Source organism: Lepidochelys olivacea (genome assembly GCF_965140295.1).
Source record: "Lepidochelys olivacea isolate rLepOli2 genome assembly, chromosome: 5".
NCBI lineage: Eukaryota > Metazoa > Chordata > Testudines > Cheloniidae > Lepidochelys > Lepidochelys olivacea.
In genome coordinates this window covers 132,703,258-132,717,121 of record NC_140415.1, presented here as the reverse complement: position 1 = coordinate 132,717,121, position 13,864 = coordinate 132,703,258, and the positions used below count along the sequence as shown (strand labels likewise).

Sequence of the window (13,864 nt, the reverse complement as noted above, 5' to 3'; positions counted from 1 at the left end):
CTTGTGAAATTGTGACTGTACATTGTGTGACGTGAAATTGTGACTGTACATTGTGTTTTTCTCCTGAAACTATTGCTTTCAGTGATTGGTAAAAGCTTTGTTTTATAAGGTGTTTTTATAAAGGCTTTTAATATTCAGTCACCCCATATGATTCTGGTCACCATGCAGAATGTTTAATGCGTCTTTGTATCTGCCACAGTGGAAGAGGAATAGTACGACCCGTGTGTAACGCGTTGCTGCTTGTGGGGTGCCAGGATTGAACCTCGAATCTCTACATCAAAAGGCACACCAGAATTGCGTGAGCTAACAGACCGAGATCTAGACAAAGCTCAGCGTGGAAGACAGAGAGCCACACCATAGGGGTTACATATATAATGATGATGATGCATGGCCACCCCTAATGTAATGTAACTGTACATTTACTTTTTCTCTCTGTAATGTTCTAGCAAAGCTGTACTGTCGGCAGAGGATAGATTCTCACTTTAGGTTTTATATTTATTCGTTTTCTAAATGTACAAGCCTTGGAAGTTTTTGAAGTTTGAAATTCACTTGTTTTGTTTTTTGGGGTTTTTTGTTTTTTTTGCAGGAAAATGCAACATCTATCAGTGTCCACGATTAAGACATTCTGACAGTCTGTGTTTGCTTCATCTTCTATTCCGTATAGAAAGAGCACTTCAGAAAGAATCTCATTAAAGGAGATGGAATAAATTGTCAATACAAGGTGGCCATATAGAATACCTGTAATAATATGTGCTAAGAGTGATTCTTTGACGTTATTTACATCGTTTCCAGCCTTGACCCCTTTTGCATTGCACTGAAAGGTTAATGCAGCTTTCCAATGTAAAGCACCTCGCTGAATCAGGCTCTTACCTTTATCACGATTTCAGCCCACAAACTCGTCTCCTTTCCAACAGATTGGTCGATTGTTCCCTGCAGCACTCGACCGGCCAGTGCCTGGGAGCCACTAATAAAACACCTTCTCTAGGCAACAGTCCAGTCATGTGCTATTTCCCCCATTTTCAAACTAATACAGAATCTATTAGAAGTGAATCTAATCATGTGCAGAAAATAGTTTTTTCCCCAATTCTAATTAATGTGATCCTCTGAGCTACCCCAAATGAACACACTCTGCCTGGCTGTGTAAAGAAACTGCATCAGAATCCAGACCAAGAGGTTATTTACAAGCCCACACAGAGCAGCGGGAAAGTGGAGATGGTAACCTGGCAGGCAAACTAAGTGATGCTGACAGATACAGACACAGCTGGACAGCAGAGAACATGAGCCAGAGGCATAAGTTGTCTTCTCATTTGCAATGCCTACAGTATGTGTCTTTGATTATGCTCCTGTTGACTTCAGTGGGAGCAAGATCAGGGATTACTCACATGCTTAAAGTTAGGTACGTGCTTACACACCTTGCTGCATCAGGGCCTTAATCAAGTACAGGGAGTCATCACCACTCATTGCCCACCTGAGTACTTTGATTACTTGACACAAAACTCCTTTAGCCCTAGGAACTGGTCTTCTTGTCTGGCTTCCTTGATTCCAGCACAAAAACTCATCTCCTTCCCAACAGATTGGTCTATTGTTCCGTGCAGCACTCGACCTGCCAGTGCCTGGGAAACACTAATAAAACACCTGTGCTAGACAACAGTCCAGTCATGTGATATTTCCCCTGTGATGAGAGTGCTGGAAACAATGACATAATGAAATATTTGTTCATCAAGGAAAGTAAATAGTAAAATGGTCTGTTAAATAATTTTCTAATCTATTGGACAGACTCATACAAGTAGACTGAGGAACATCAAACATTCAGCAAGTCCAGTAACCTGGGAATGGGTGACAGGGGATGGATCACTTGATGATTCCCTGTTCTGTTCATTGACTCTGAAGCACCTGGCATTGGCCACTGTCAGAAGACAGGACACCAGGTTAGACGGACCTTTGGTATGACCCAGTATGGCCGTTCTTATGTTCTTATATTCTTAATTCTTTCATGAATGATTTTTTAAAGCTATGACATTTGGGGACTTAGTTTGATTTATGGCTAATTGTAATGTGAGTTCTTTAATTTTTGAACAGTACAATGTTAATTTTTCAGAAAAAAAGGAAGGGGGCACCTTTCCCATGTGCCTCATGATAGAAGGGTACAAATAATAGTATGGTACAAGAACTATCTATTCACCTCTTCTCAGAATCTATCAACAAGGGACAAATTCACGATGTATGGATGAACAAATGAAGGATAGCAAATTCAAATGACACTTTAGGAGTGTGAGTGTTCAGTGGAACAGGGGCTGGACCCTGCAGAGAACCCTGCGAGGACCAGGGCCGGATTAACTCTCCTGTGGGCCCGGAGCTATTAGATTTTGTGGGGCCCCTGTATACAAGCCTTTTTCCTGGGAGGGAGTTTGGTGCAGGAGGGGGCTGAGGGACGGGATTGGGATGCAGGAGGGGCTGCAGGGTCTGGGAGGGAGTTTGGATGCAGGAGGGGTCTCTGGGCTGTGGGGAGGGAGGTGATACGAGGTGTAGGCTCTGGCCAGGAGGCGCTTACCACAGGTGGCTCCTGGGCAGTGGTGCAGCAGGGCTCAGGCAGGCTTCCTGCATGCTGTAACCCACGCCGCTCCCAGAAGTGGCTGGCTGCTGGCGCATCTCTGTGTGCCCCTGGGGGAGGACAATGTGTCTCCGTGCATTGCCCGTGCCCGTAAGCGCCGCCCCCACAGCTCCCATTGGCCGGACTGCGGGGATGGTGCTGGGCCTGGGGGCAGTGTCCAGACCCACCTCTCCACCCCGCCAGGGGCCGCAAAGACATGCCAGCAGCCAGCTGCTTCCGGGGCGGGCAGGCAGTCTGAGCGCCCCTTTTAGCAGCCCAGGGATCACTGCCTCTGATTTATTTTTGCGGGGCCCCGCTTGTGCCGGGGCTCCAGGCTGCAGCTCCTAAAGCCCCTGCCTTCATCTAGCCCTGGTGAGGACTAGGGGTTGATGTATGCCTATCACTACCTGTCCGGAGAAAGGGAGGCCTGCAGAGGGCTGAAAGGCCATGCTGGTGCAGCCAGAGGCTGGTGGTTTCAGGGATCTGATCCCAGCAGACACAGGCAAGACTTAATTTTCTAGCACAGACCAGGTCTAAGTGTCTAAAGTTCCTTTGTCCCCCTCTTTCTTCCCAATGAAATTATATTGTGACACCATGTTGGAAACTCAGGGAGGTTTTGACAATGGCTCCAACAAGGGGCGCTCTTCAAGGTGCAGGAGTTTCAAACATTGGCATTATTTGGAAACTAGACAAGACTGTCTGTCAATTAAGCTGATGGAAGAAAAAACCTGGCCCCAGAGACTACCTTCATCATCTACCTTTGAACAGGCTGAGGAGGCTACATATCAAAAATAAAAGGAAAGCCCAGGGCCTTGTAAAACTCCTCCTCTTGCATCCCTCACCAAAATGCCCCATGGCCTAGACCAGGGGTGGGCAAACTTTTTGGCCCTAGGGCCACACCGGGTACAGAAATTGTATGGAGGGCTGGGTAGGGAAAGCTGGGGGAGGCTATGCCTCCCAAAACAGTGAGGCGTGGCCTGGCCCCCAACCCCATTCCAGCCCCCCGCAACTCCCACCCCATCCAACCCCCCCTGCTCCCCACCAACTGCCCCCTGGGACTCCTGCATCCTATCCAATCCCCCCTGCTCCCCACCCCCTGACCACCCCTCCTGGGCCCCCCCCACCCCATCCAACCCTCCCTGCCCCACGTTACCTGTGGGGTGGGGGAAAGGGGGGCTTAGTCCTTTCCCTGTGTGTTTCCCCTGCACCTTTGGCTGCTCTCCCTGGCAGTCGGGCAGGGCTCGCTCCCTGTCTGGGCTTGGCTGATGGGGACAGGGGCCAAGCATGCTGGAGGTGGCTTGCTCTGCCCCTGTCTCCGGCAGCAGGGCCCAGGCCCCGCAACCCACCTCCCCCCGACTGCGCTGCCCTGAAGCACCAGGTCTGGTGGCGCTGCAGCCATGCTGCCCAGGTGCTGGGGGAACTGTGACTGCGAGAGAGGCAGGGAAGGAGGGGAGCAGAAGGGGAGGGGCCAGGGGTTAGGCTCCGCCCCGCTCAGCAGTCTGTCGAGGAGTTGGGCTGGCTCCTCTGCAAGCCTGTCCTGACCCTGCACCCTGGCAGGAGCTCAGGAGCCAGAGGGAAGGGTCCTGCGGACCGGATGTGGCCCGCGGGCTGCAATTTGCCCCCCTCTGGCCTAGACATTGGTGCACTGACCCATTTTCCAGAGGGATGCCTGGACTTTGTGGCAAAGAATTCAAGTGCCAAGCTGAATAGTAAGGGGAGAGAGGGCATCTTCGTCTGGTGCCCTTCCCCAATCAAAGGCAAAAGAATACTGGCTGTTGGCAGTAATAATCAGCGCTGGTTTAGTATACTGGGACACACTCCAGGGGTAGCCAGGGTAGGGAGGTACCTCCATCCTCAATGTACTGCTAAGCTGCTAATAGGTAGGTACTTTTCTGCTGCTTTAACTGGTTTTTTGTTTCTCCGGTGTTTGCTTTGCAGCTATCCATCCCCCACATGCGCACTGTGCTTTCCTCCACAGGTGCTACACTTCAATTGTGTCCCATCCAAATAATTGTCATAGGCGGGCTCCCCTCCACATTTCAGCATCTGATCTTCCCTTTCATATATTCACCACACGTCTAAACCTTCGGCATCTGTAGCAAGTCACCGGGGATGGGACATATGGTTTTGTCCAAAAAATGTGGTATACTATTGTTACCCTATTCGGAAGGGTTTCTCCCTTAAATGCAATTAGCACAGGTGTTGGTAGCTTTCCCCCCTCCCCCTGCCTTTTGCTAAATTAGCTGCTTAGCACAGAGTAGTAGCACATCACCCCTATGCCTTTATCTTTAGTCATGTGGATTGTAACCCCCTATACAACTTCTTTTGTCTTGGTTGGATACTTAGGCAGTTGGCAGTTTACTTTCAGTTTTCCTAATAATTTAATCTTTATTGTTTCCCCACTTGTTTGTTGTTGTTACACTCAAAGCTCTTTCTAGGTCTCCAGCACTTTTTTAATCCACTCAGCCACTTTCAGAGGGTTTCTATCCTCTATCTCCACATCCTTAACTAGTGATTTTATGATGATTGCATTTACATTTTTTTTCTTTACTCTTTTCTGTCTTTTGGCCTGTTGTTTCTTCTTTGAGCTCTGTCACTCCGCCCCCCACCCCCCCCCCCCCGGTTCTTTTTCCTAACTTGTGGACCAGGCTTCTCCTCTGCTATCTCCTTCAACTTTCAGTATTCTCCATTATACCGTCCATCTCCCACAAAGAAGAACTCAGCCAGCCAGGCCAGGCCACCCAGTCAGCACCTGGAGAGACTGCAGCTTCCCTTGGGAGCCTATATACCTGTTGGGAACACTGGGGCATGGCCACTAGGTAACTCGAGGGGATGGAAGACCACAAGTGTCGATGAAGCCCCCTCGCACTAGGCCCCTGTGTCCTTGCCCCCCCCCCCCGCCTGGAGGCACTCGCAGCAGCTCTGCGTGCTAGGCCCAAGTGTCCTTGGCCCCCCCGCCTGGAGGCACACACAGCAGTTATGCTGAGAATCTGCAACAGTATGTTGCAGAGTCAGACTGCCTGAAACTAAGCAAGGCCAAACAGGGGAGATATGGAAGAACAATGCTGAATAAAGCAGCTTTATGTATAGTTTAACAAATGATACAGAGAATCAGGGAACTAGCTGGGAACTGGATTGGCTGGCTATATGGATACTTGGAGCAGCTTGCTATTGGATAAGTATGCTGGGAAAAAGGATGTATAAAAGCCTGTGTAACTTCCTGCTCTGTTGTGCAGGATTTGAGATTTTATTCTCCCTGTACCTTTTTGAAGCTTCAAATAAACTTTTCTGCTTCTCCACCCCGTTGTGATTATTGGGTGCAGCACACCGGGTAACGAACCACTCCAGCTGTTGTTCAGCCTCTCGGCACTGGGTGCCGGCAACAGCTTTTGGCGTCCCTGGGTGGGCGACGAGGCTGCAATTTAGCCTTGCCCGGACCCCTCCTGGAGGTCGAGGATTGCGGCGAGAACCGACGCCCAGCGCGCACCGGTGAGTTCATCGGGGGCCTCGGAGGAGACGCGATTTGATCGACCCCAGAGGGCACAATGGTGCAACGCACTCATATAGTGGAGAAGCTGTTGTGGACCACGGTGAAGAACCGGTTCCTTGGATCAGGTAGGATCCTTTTAAAATCCGGATTATATGCTCTGTTGGAACCTGGGGACGCCCAGAGTTACCCTGTAGGTATGGGACAGGGACAGAGCTCAGAGGTTAGGGCACGGTGTACGCCCCTAGAGTGCATTCTAGCAAACTGGAAGGTATTTGGTGCGGATCCGATGACTAAGAGCCAATTAAAACGATTCTGTACAGTTGACTGGCCTCAATATCAACTAGAGGACCAGGAGTGGTGGCCACCAGGAGGGTCAATTAATTACAACACGATCCTTCAGTTACTCCTGTTCTGTCAGAGAACAAGGAAATGGAATGAACATATGTATGCGCATTTGTTTCTGACTTTATGTACTCGACCAGATATTTTACAGCGCTGTAATCTGACTCCAACTGATTTGGTAGCAGCTAATGTTAGTCCCCAGACCCCCACCCCCACTGTAATGGCAGAGCCGGTGTCCCCTTCGGCCCCTACACCCACACCTTGTAAGTCCCCAATGGTTGGCCTATACCCCTTAATCACTGAAACTAAAGTCGCCCGGTCTGGATCAGACAGGCGTCCTGCCACAACTATGCAGGTTTATACTCATGTGCCCTTTAATCCTGTGGATTTGGCTGCTTTCAAAGCACAGGCAGGAGAGTTTTCCACCAACCCAAGCAGGTTTATATCAGTCTTTGAGGGGTGCCTCAGTAGTCACAAGCCGGACTGGGATGATTGTAACGTCCTCCTGCGAACCCTATTGTCTGAGGTTGAAAGACAACAGGTTGTGTCCAAGGCAAGGGAGGAGGCACAGAGACGGTACGACCGGGATCGTATTAATGTCCCTGACCCGGATGCACAAGTCCCCCGAGCAGACCCCAGGTGGGATCCAAATGATCATGGGGATATGACCCGCCTTACCTCCTATAAGGAGTTGCTTTTGCATGGACTCCGTCACTCGGCTGTCCGACATAATAATTGGGCAAAGCCATATGAAGTAATGCAGGATTTAAAAGAAAGCCCAGGGGCCTTTCTACAGCGTATTCGGGACACCATTCGACAGAACACTAATGCAGACCCCGATGATCAGGCAACTGAGTCAATTATTAAGGGAATTTTTACGAGCAGAGCATCCCCTGATATTAAGAGAAAGTTACAGAAAAAGGAGGATTTAATGGGTATGACCATGGCACAAATTTTAGAGACTGCAAACCGAGCTTATAGTCTGAGAGAGACAGAGAAGGAGAGAAAGCAAGTGAGATTGATGGTAACAGCGGTACAGGCCGGCACTAAGAGAAGTGGCCGGGGAGGAAGGGGCCGTGGACGCGACCGTCCGGGCCTGCAGGAGAGACGACTGGGTCGCAACCAGTGTGCCCTGTGTCGACAGGAGGGACACTGGAAAAATGAGTGCCCAAAGAGGAAAGAAAAGGGGGGTGCCCCTATGATGGCGATGGTGGAGCAGGAATAGGGGTGTCAGGGGAGACGGACCACCCTACCCCCGGAACCCCGAGTAAAGATGCGGGTGGGAAGCTCAGAAATAGATTTTTTAGTGGACTCTGGAGTGGCCCGAACTGCCGTAAATCAGCCTCTTCAGTTGCCAGTAGCAGATTCCCTTACTGTGGTGGGAGCCACAGGCAGGGACACCAAGTGCCCAGTGTATGCCCCAGCGGAATGTGCTTTGGGAGACAGGACTATATCCCACAAGCTGGTATACCTCCCTGAGTGTCCAACCCCTCTGCTGGGACGGGATCTACTTTGTCGCCTCGGTGCCACCCTGCATTTTACTGAGGACGAAATAACCCTTACCTTACCCCCTGAGAATGCCTGGATCATGACCCTTGCAGTTGAGCCCTCAGCCATGCAAGCCCCAGAATGGAGCCCGTGGGAAAACCAGGTGTACCCCCTCGTGTGGGCATCAGGGATTCCAGGAAAGGCCACCCACCAGACCCCTATTACTATTCAGCTCATACCAGGGAAAGGCCCAGTGCAAGTAAAACAGTATCCAATCAAGAGGGAAGCCAGAGAAGGTTTACAGGAAACTATAGATCGATTCCTAATGTATGGTATTCTCCGGGAATGTCAGTCAGCCTGGAACACTCCCATTCTACCCGTACAGAAGCCTGATGGCACGTATCGGCTGGTACAGGACCTAAGGGCAGTCAATGAACGGGTTAAGACTCTGCACCCTCTTGTCCCTAACCCGTACACCTTATTGGCTTCTATAGGGGGACAGTATACCCATTTTTCAGTCCTTGATCTGAAAGATGCTTTCTTTACCATCCCAGTTGCCACCCCATCACAGGAGATCTTCTCCTTCGAGTGGGAGGACCGAAAAAGGGTTAAAAAGCAACTTTGCTGGACAGTGTTGGCCCAGGGATTTAAAAACTCTCCCACCCTTTTTGGCCAGGCTCTGGCCAGGGACCTACAGGAGTGGGATAATGAGGAGGCTCTCCTTCTGCAGTATGTAGATGATTTGTTAATTGCCACTGTGGGCCAAAAACCCTGTCTTAAAGCCACCGTGAGCCTCCTGAATTTTATTGGACTTCGGGGATATCGTGTAGCACGGAGTAAGGCTCAAATTGCCCTCCCAGAGGTACGGTATCTCGGGTTTCACATACGGCAAGGGGAGCGTCAGCTTTCAAGCGAAAGAAAGGAAGCTATCTGTCAAGTTCCTACCCCAAGTAACCGTAAGCGGCTCAGGGCATTTCTGGGTATGGCAGGCTTTTGCAGAATATGGATCCCAGAGTTTGGACTGTGGGCTAAACCCCTGTACGACTGTGTAAAAGGAGCAGATCATGACCCCTTCTATTGGACCCCAGAGGCTGACAGGGCATTTAAAATCCTGAAAAGAAAATTGATGGAAGCCCCGGCTCTGGGCCTGCCGGATCTCTCTAAGCCGTTTCAGTTGTATGCACATGAACGAAGGGGGATGGCCCTAGGAGTGCTCACACAGCTGTTAGGAGCATGGAAGCGTCCTGTGGCTTATTTTTCTAAGCAATTGGATCAGGTTGCAAAGGGTTGGCCGGCATGTTTACGGGCGGTCGCAGCTACTGCCCTAGTGCTTGAGGAAGCCGAGAAGCTAACATTGGGAGGGGTTATGCAAATCTATACTCCCCATATGGTCCGAGCCTTATTGGATGCAAAGGGAGGGCTCTGGCTCACCCAGGCTCGGATTGCTCGGTACCAGGCTAAGCTGTTAGAGAACTCTGAAGTCACCCTACAGCCTTGCCCCTCCCTTAACCCAGCCACTCTCTTGCCAGAAACAGAGGAACAGAAACATGACTGTTTAGAGATCATAGATGTCCAGTACTCCAGCCGTCCGGATTTAAAGGATGCACCCCTCCCAAATGCAGGTTATGAGTGGTACACTGATGGTAGCAGTACTGTAATAGATGGGCAAAGGAGGGCGGGTTATGCTGTTGTGACCCTCCATGACACTGTGGAAGCTGAAGGTTTGCCTGCTGGGACCTCTGCCCAGCTTGCCGAACTAATAGCCCTGACCCGTGCACTTGAACTGTCAAAAGGAAAGCGGGTCAACATTTTTACTGATTCAAAGTATGCTTTTGGGGTGCTGCATGTTCATGCTGGCCTATGGAAGCAAAGGGGAATGCTGACAGCCCAAGGCTCCCCAGTCAAGTACGGGCCCCAAATCCTCCGGCTCCTAGAAGCCGTACAACTCCCCTCGGAAGTGGCGGTGGTACACTGTAAAGCCCATCAAAGGGAGGATCAAGATGTGGCCAGAGGTAACGCCCGGGCAGACAGAGAGGCTAAGCATGCTGCCACCCTGCCATCCCCTCAGGCTGAGAACGCCCATATGCATGCCCTTATCCCATCAGTAGGGGAGCTTCCAACCCCTCAGTACTCTGGGGAGGAGAGACAGCTAACCGACAAACTCAGTCTCTGGGAAAAGGAGGGATGGCTCCATTCCCCAGAAGGGAAGGTCCTCTTACCAAAGGGCCTAATCCGGCCGGTGCTGCAGAAACTACATCAAACCACTCATGCTGGCAGGGAAGCACTTATCCAGCTAATGGGAAAATACTTTATCACTTCCGGACTCCGACCCCTGGCTGCCCAGGTACAAGCGGACTGCTTAGTCTGCCAAAAAAAATAACCCCCGACCGGGACATCCTGTGCCACCAGCTGCCCTAGAACCCACTCCGGGCCCCGGACAAGTGAGGCAAATAGACTTTACCGAGTTTCCCCGGACCCAAGGGTTCAAATATCTCCTTGTTATAGTGGATCGGTTCAGCGGATGGCCAGAAGCCTTCCCATGCCGTAACTGCACTGCCAGGACAGTGGCCCTCAAGTTTGTTAAGGAGATCATTCCTCGCTTTGGACTCCCCCTGTGGATGGAATCTGACAACGGGACACACTTCACGTCAAAAATCATTCAAAGCATCTCACATGCCTTACAGATCCCCTGGAAACTCCATACGCCCTGGAGACCGCAAGCCAGTGGGGTAGTGGAGCGTACCAATCAGACCCTTAAACGGCATCTCTCAAAAGTGTGCCAAGAAGCCTCACTGCGATGGCCTGATGCTTTGCCCCTCGTCCTACTCCGTACCCGCGTTCTCCCAAAGGGTAGATTAGGGCTCAGTCCCTTTGAAATTATGTTTGGAAGGGCATGGCCCATGAATGGCACCCCGGTTCTGTCAGGGGAATGGGAGTTGGGTAATGTTTTTTTGTCTCAGTATATGTGTTCCCTGTCTGCTGTTCTCTTGTCTCTTCACAGGTATACCAAGGATTCCCAGCCTCTCCCCTTGGACTCTCCCGTCCACTCCTTACAGCCCGGTGACTCTGTGCTTGTTCGCACCTGGAAAGACGAGCCTCTCCAGGAAAAGTGGAAAGGACCCTATACCGTCCTGCTGATCTCCCATACAGCGGCAAAGATCGAGGGACACAAGAACTGGATCCATCACTCTCGTCTGAAGGCAGTACCTGCCCCCTCGTCAGCAGAACAGTGGACCGTCCAACCTGCTGACTCCTCATCTAGTGACGATCTCGGGCTAAAGCTACTGTTTAAAAGACACAAATAGCGGGCTGGGGTTTGTCGTCTTGGCTTGGTGGTTTATTTAGCCTGCTATTGAAACTTCTCTTTCCTGTACTGCTTGTATTACTGGTATTATGCTGTGCAGTATCATGTGTCAGGGCCCTTTTGCAAAAGTTAATAAGTCATTCTCTTCAGGGCTATCACAAAGTGCTTATGCAAAGTCCTATTGTAAAGAAATAAGTAGCCCAAGTGAGAAAACTCAGAGCCAAGGCTGTTGAGTGTTCTCAAAGGGGGGAGTTGTTGGGAACACTGGGGCATGGCCACTAGGTAACTCGAGGGGATGGAAGACCACAAGTGTCGATGAAGCCCCCTCGCACTAGGCCCCTGTGTCCTTGCCCCCCCCCCCCCCCGCCTGGAGGCACTCGCAGCAGCTCTGCGTGCTAGGCCCAAGTGTCCTTGGCCCCCCCGCCTGGAGGCACACACAGCAGTTATGCTGAGAATCTGCAACAGTATGTTGCAGAGTCAGACTGCCTGAAACTAAGCAAGGCCAAACAGGGGAGATATGGAAGAACAATGCTGAATAAAGCAGCTTTATGTATAGTTTAACAAATGATACAGAGAATCAGGGAACTAGCTGGGAACTGGATTGGCTGGCTATATGGATACTTGGAGCAGCTTGCTATTGGATAAGTATGCTGGGAAAAAGGATGTATAAAAGCCTGTGTAACTTCCTGCTCTGTTGTGCAGGATTTGAGATTTTATTCTCCCTGTACCTTTTTGAAGCTTCAAATAAACTTTTCTGCTTCTCCACCCCGTTGTGATTATTGGGTGCAGCACACCGGGTAACGAACCACTCCAGCTGTTGTTCAGCCTCTCGGCACTGGGTGCCGGCAACATACCTGCCTTTGGATCCCCTGGATGAGTCCTTGCCTATGGCTTGGCAAAACCCTGACTGAATGACATGGGGCCTATTACAAGCCCAGCAGGTAAATGCCTCTGAGGACTCTCACCAGAGATCCTAGAAATCTGTTTGCCATGGAAAAACACGGAATTTGCTTTTTTACAAAGACTCTTTAGTTTTTACATTTTGCAAAAAAATAAAAACATATACAGTGGAACCCTAATTTTCCGATCTAATTGGGACTGGAGCCAGACTGGACCATCAGAAGAATGGGCAGGGCTCGGGGCAGTGTCCGCTCAAAAATGGTAAACATCTCAGTAAAACATTGTGTTCCGCTGATACCTATCTGTGGTGTGGCTAGAGAAACTAAAGGTCAGTGTTTCGTTTTAATTGTGGAAAAACGTGGCTTTGTATGTTTTTTCATCTGATCATTTGTGTTTTTTTATCACGGAAAACTAGGATCCCTGCTCATCACAATCTCTGGTTCAGGGATGACTCATCAGGCATAAACAGGCTCAGAAATAAGTGGGATGACTCAGCACACAATGGGGTCTGGCCTGCAGGCCCTACCACAGTATAAACAATAATAAGGTATCTCTCTATTTGTTATTACCTACAGAATGACCCTTACCTCCTTTCTAAGTTACGAGCTGAGACAAGGTAACAGACACTCACACATAGTGCCTGATCCTTTCCTCGCCAACATCAAAGAGCAAATACTCCCACCGACACCAATGCGGAAAAGACTGGCCCCATCATTCCGACTGGAATCAGTGAGAGAGGATGTGGACCCAAAGACATATGCAAAATAACTCACAGTTTTGCTGAATTACAACTGATTTTCTTAAAAAACATGCATCCCCAGTCAGATTTATTTATATGGAAAGTTTGAAGAGGTCACAAGAAGTTGTGATTGAACTATGGAGATACAAAGCAGGTGTTGGACTCAAGAAGAGAAGCTATAGAGTTACGGGAGGCAAAAATATGTACTTAATGTAAGCTGGTCAGAGCTTTAGGCATGGAACAAGAGTAATCTCTTTATTTTTCTGTAAGAACACCACAGCCATTTGGACAGAAGCCAGCTCTTGTTTGATTTCCCCTAACAAACTGAAATTTACAGAGAGTAGTACCAATAAGGGCTACATCCTCTTGGTCACAATATCTTTAAAATAGTGTTTTCCATTGTTGCCATAGTTATGTTATATATTTACATGCACATGTCCCTTTGGCCACAGGAGGGGGTATTAGGACCAAATTTAAACCAAATGCTCCCTTCCTTAGTGAAAATGCAGCTACTGTAATTTAAAAGCACCATGTTAAATGTGTTAACTAATGCTGGGAAGCACCAAGAAGTGGGTATTAAATTATAACAAAGCATTCTAGCTTGATGGCTCACCGTTCATATTCTGGTGCACACGCTATTCCTTTTTTTTTTTTTTCTTTTTAAATGAGGATTTTGTTCTATTTCAATCAGCACCATGTTCCAACTTGGCTAATGCAATGCACTCACAAAAGGCAGCCCATTAAGCTAAATACAAATGTCTCTGAGTCACTCTAATTCCTTGGATCAGGGACTTTGTCTTCCTACATGTCTGTGAAACAATACATAGTCCCTGGTGCTAGATGAGTAACAAGGCCAAGATTTCCCTACGTTCACAATTGGGCACCTAAATAAGTGGAATGATTTTGAAAAGTGCTCAGAACCCCCCACTGCCATTTCCGTGAGTGCCAGATGCTGGCTGCTTAGTGCCATGGACAATCAAGACACTTTACACAGGTGCATAAATAAGCTAA

At 49.4% G+C, this 13,864-nt stretch overlaps 1 protein-coding gene and 1 long non-coding RNA gene across 2 annotated transcripts in view; one reads left to right on the top strand and one right to left on the bottom strand.

Annotated features, from left to right (window-relative positions):
- The window catches only part of LOC311521119 (uncharacterized protein), a 61,706-nt gene that overhangs the window by 31,991 nt on the left and 15,851 nt on the right, over nt 1–13,864 (bottom strand). The gene's annotated exons all lie outside the window — the stretch shown is intronic.
- Nucleotides 5,388–11,979, top strand: LOC311521098. Its single transcript, XR_014711790.1, has 2 exons — nt 5,388–6,205; nt 10,912–11,979. It is a non-coding gene; the product is annotated as an uncharacterized lncRNA (long non-coding RNA).